Raw genomic sequence first — 5,217 nt, 5'->3', positions numbered from 1 at the left:
ATAAGCCAGCCAGTCACTGAACAAGCAAGTAACTATAAGCCTGGGGCAAGGAGGTGGGGGTGGGAACCTGCACCGAGTTGCTACAATATATTATCTAAAATGTCCAGTTTCCAACAAAAAAATAGGAGACAAGCAAAGAAGCAGGCGTAAAAAATTAATAAACAGAAACTTCAATTAAATAGAGCCGGGAGATGGAAGAGGGTAGTTCTCATGCCCTGCGAGGGCTACAGAACCCAACAGGAAGAAGAAAGACTCCTCTTCCTTCCTGGCAAGGACTCAGCCAATGAAAAAGCCATGGAGTAGCCCTCCCAACTCCCTTTTCCCCTCCATAAAAGCCATCTCCTTCCCTTGCCCTGGGGGACTTGCACATGGTCCATAGTTGCAGACCCTGAATTCCAATTCTCTGCTGATTCCAATTTTTTTTTTAATTGAAGTGTAGTTGATTTACAATGTTGTGTTAGGTTCAGGTGTACAGCAAAGTGATTCAGTTATATATTGTACATATTGATATCTATATATACGTTCTTTTTCAGATTCTTTTCCATTATCGGTTACTGCAAGATATTGAGTATAGTTCCCTGTGCTATACAGTAGGTCAGATAAAACCATTTTTGCTGGAGAAATATCTGTCCGTCTGCTTGTTTCAGGTCCACACAAGAAAGCATAACTCACATTGGAAAAAGGCAGGAAGCAGGAACCACCTCGTGGAAGTGGCTGGATGTTGGATTTAACAAAGCCTAAAAGTAGCCCTGAGGCGGACTCTTTTTTTTTTTTTTTTTCCAAACTCAGAGTCAGAGGCGGACACAGCAAGACTAGAACTGGAAAATGTCTGCTCCATTGTCCCACTGGGAATGATGAAGGCCCTGGTAGCCTCACTGGGGACAGTTTCAGTGGTGAAGTAGGTAAAGAAACCAGATTCAGAAAGAAATGGTGACAGCATGGACTTCCCACCAAGGACAAGGATGAAAAGGAAAGGGTAGCTAAGAGGGTCAGCTCAACAGAGGTTTTGTTTGACTTTGTTTTGCTTTGCTTTGCTTTTCAGGATGAGATATTTGGGGGCATGTTCAAAGGCCAGGATAAGGACCCTGTAGATAGGGAGGAGATGGCTGCGAAAGCAAGACCAGAAGAGGTGGGAGCACACAGCAGGGAGGCCGGCTTTCCCTGGAGGAGAGCCTGCAGGGGTGCAGGTGAAGATGCATGGGTATGAGTACGTCGGGAGGCCTCAATGGGTGGGGCATATTTTGAACATGATAGCAGAGGCTCTAACTGCCTATTGTCTCAGACTCTTTCCAAGAACATTAGTAGACAGCAACCGGTCTTGGAAGATAAAGATAATGCCCCCACCTGGAGTAGAGGGCAGATTTTCTTAATTCCAGCATAATTTTTTTTTCTTTTTTTGCAGTACGCGGGCCTCTCACTGTTGTGGCCTCTCCCGTTGCGGGGCACAGGCTCCGGACGCGCAGGCTCAGTGGCCATGACTCACGGGCCCAGCCGCTACGCGGCATGTGGGATCTTCCCGGACCGGGGCACGAACCCGTGTCCCCTGCATCGGCAGGCGGACTCTCAACCACTGCGCCACCAGGGAAGCCCCCCAGCATAATTTTTAATGCCTCCCTCTAGGGCAAGGGCAGGTTTGCTTGCAGCCCACTGTAGAAGATTCTGTTTTTCCTCGTTCAGGGTTCCTCAGCTGTGCTGCAGACCCATTGAGCGTGCAGCAAACCCGTTGTGTGGCACCTCCTAGGTCCCTCTGCCTCACCCTTGTGGGGTCTGGGGGCAAGACTTCTCATGAAGTCTGTGTTGCTTGCTGTGTCATGAGTAGTCATGTCCTTTGTCTCTGACCCTGTAGTATCGTTTCTTCTGCCAGCGTCCATAAAACTGTAGCAGGCTGACCTGTTAGCCTTAACGTAGGGTAAACCCCAGACCCTTCACAGTTCTGGCCAGAGGTGACTTTGTAGTTGAGGGCATGGGAAGTTGAAGCTCCTCTCTCAGAGGTATGGCAGGGAGAAGAGGAGGCTTGAGGAAAGAGGTGACGCTCTGGAATCACCACTGAGCAGGATGGAAGCTGGACAAGGACAAGGAAATGGCTGGTGTGGGGAGCCCAGCTGAAGCACAGTGTACACCGTTCTACTCTGGAATAAGACACTGGCCAGCAGCTGTCGGCCGGGCCGGGGAGTAGGCAGCATGGGGGAGGGGACACTGCACAGGCAGATCAGAGTGTGAATCCAGGTTGGAGTTCTGCTGGGCGGAAAGCCAGGAAGACAAGAGAATCTGGGTTACCATGAGAGAGTAGCTTTTAGATTATGACTCCCCGGGTCCTGGCTGGATAGGAAAGAAAGCTTCGGGGAGAGGGCTGATCTGTTGGGAGATGGAGGAGGGGTGGAGAGACTGCAAGCTGCAGACAGGAAGGAGAACCCCACATGGTGGATAGGAGACTCTGGTCTGAGCGGGGTACTGCTTTTTAGGCACTGGAGGTGGATCCAAATCCTTAACACAGATGGTGGAGGGTCAATCCGACACAGGAGGAGAGCCCTCGCCAGCTTGAGGCTGGAGTCCAGGCAGGTGGAAGCTGGACTGTGGTGGGGGCCAAGTTCGTAGGTTTGAAGATGGAAAGTTGAAGACATTACATACAAACCGTCAAGTTGCAAACTTTCAAAGATGCGAACATGTGTTTGCATGTCCAATCATGTAAGTTAGTTTACACGTCCGGCGCGCATTGTCACGTGCGTGCGTCCTCTACAAGTGGCTGTGCTTTGTGTACTTTACTGTACAGTGCTGTATAGAGCACAGTCGCGCAGTATCTTTATTTCAAGCCCAGGATGTCCGGAAGCAAGCGTAAAAGCAGCGGTGATGTAGCTGGGACTACTGTACTTTTCAAGGTACTGTACTGTGAGATTAAAAATGTTTTATTTTTTGTTTGTTTTTTATGTATTATTTGTGTGAAAAGTATTATAAACCTATTACAGTACAGTACTATATAGCTGATTGTGTTAGTTGGGTACCTAGGCTAACTTCGTTGGACTTACGAAACAAACTGGACTTAGAACACACTCTCCGAACAGAACTTGTTTGTATGTAGGTGACTCGTTCGTATGTATGCAACAGTGATTCCCCTTCTTCATGAAGTAGGTGAGGCTGTCACGAGAGAGAGGGATAGGTTTGCAATTGGGGGGCTTAGAGATATGTTTGATGCTTTATCAATCACTGAAGAAATGGGAGAAGGTGTACACTGGCCAGCAGCTGTCGGCCGGGCCGGGGAGTAGGCAGCATGGGGGAGGGGACACTGCACAGGCAGATCAGAGTGTGAATCCAGGTTGGAGTTCTGCTGGGCGGAAAGCCAGGAAGACAAGAGAATCTGGGTTACCATGAGAGAGTAGCTTTTAGATTATGACTCCCCGGGTCCTGGCTGGATAGGAAAGAAAGCTTCGGGGAGAGGGCTGATCTGTTGGGAGATGGAGGAGGGGTGGAGAGACTGCAAGCTGCAGACAGGAAGGAGAACCCCACATGGTGGATAGGAGACTCTGGTCTGAGCGGGGTACTGCTTTTTAGGCACTGGAGGTGGATCCAAATCCTTAACACAGATGGTGGAGGGTCAATCCGACACAGGAGGAGAGCCCTCGCCAGCTTGAGGCTGGAGTCCAGGCAGGTGGAAGCTGGACTGTGGTGGGGGCCAAGTTCGTAGGTTTGAAGATGGAAAGTTGAAGACATTACATACAAACCGTCAAGTTGCAAACTTTCAAAGATGCGAACATGTGTTTGCATGTCCAATCATGTAAGTTAGTTTACACGTCCGGCGCGCATTGTCACGTGCGTGCGTCCTCTACAAGTGGCTGTGCCTTTGTGTACTTTACTGTACAGTGCTGTATAGAGCACAGTCGCGCAGTATCTTTACTTCAAGCCCAGGATGTCCGGAAGCAAGCGTAAAAGCAGCGGTGATGTAGCTGGGACTACTGTACTTTTCAAGGTACTGTACTGTGAGATTAAAAATGTTTTATTTTTTGTTTGTTTTTTATGTATTATTTGTGTGAAAAGTATTATAAACCTATTACAGTACAGTACTATATAGCTGATTGTGTTAGTTGGGTACCTAGGCTAACTTCGTTGGACTTACGAAACAAACTGGACTTAGAACACACTCTCCGAACAGAACTTGTTTGTATGTAGGTGACTCGTTCGTATGTATGCAACAGTGATTCCCCTTCTTCATGAAGTAGGTGAGGCTGTCACGAGAGAGAGGGATAGGTTTGCAATTGGGGGGCTTAGAGATATGTTTGATGCTTTATCAATCACTGAAGAAATGGGAGAAGGTGCTGATCATGGGATAAGTAACAAGGACAGGGATTTTGGCGATTGAAAACCATAAAGATTAAAGGAAAAGACTCGAAACCATCAATTCTAAGTAGTGTCCATCAGCAGGGTGGCAAGGTGCATTTTTTTAAATTGTGAGAACTGAGCCTGAAGGACCCATTCCTGCCCGCGAGCAGAGGCTCCAGGAAGCTTTCTGGGAAGCTCTGCAATTGCACAGATACCTGTTGCTGCACCCAGACCTGCTCCCATACGTGAAGAACAGGGGAGAGCAGAAAGCCGGTAGAAACGGACAAGGTCCCTGTCATTGCAGGCACTGATAGTTGGGGTGCGGGGGGAGTCTGGGGTATTTCACAGGTTTCCGAGGCCGGGACGTGGCCCACTGGAAAATACACTGTGTCACCTACTGTTCACTCCCTGGAAGGGCTCTGCTTCCAGAGCACTAGTGCCCGAGCTTCCCCAGCCCTTCCTGCTGACACCGGATCCCCTGCTACACCCTTCAGGTGTCAATGGACTGCTGAGATCTCCAGGTTGGCCTCGGTTTGTAACAGGAAGGCAGTGCGACTGAGGGCCCCAGCCAGTCACCAAATGAGGAGGATGAACAGCCTCAGCTCCCCCACCCATCCCAACCGGGCAGGCCCCCTACCTCACCCCCTCCAGCTCTACCCAGGGTCTGGGCTGTCGGTGTTCGCTCCTCCATCCTCGCCGCCCCTCCCATGGACCTTGGGCGTCGTCGGGAAGCCGCGAGCCGGGGGGCCCCCGAGGGCGCAGTGCGCAGCCCACGCGTCAGGTGGCAGCGTCTCCCCGCGCCCCGCAGCTCCCGGACCGCGCGCGCCCGCCCTTGAAGGTACCGGGAAGCGCCCTGCCCAACCACGGCTCGCGGTGTCCCCGGGCTGGGCGCCGGCTGGGCCACTG

The sequence above is a fragment of the Neophocaena asiaeorientalis genome, unplaced genomic scaffold, assembly GCF_003031525.2.
Source record: "Neophocaena asiaeorientalis asiaeorientalis breed wild unplaced genomic scaffold, Neophocaena_asiaeorientalis_V1.1 scaffold30, whole genome shotgun sequence".
Taxonomy (NCBI): Eukaryota; Metazoa; Chordata; class Mammalia; order Artiodactyla; family Phocoenidae; genus Neophocaena; species Neophocaena asiaeorientalis.
The sequence above is the reverse complement of the archived record's forward strand: the minus strand, read 5'-3'. Positions refer to the sequence as shown.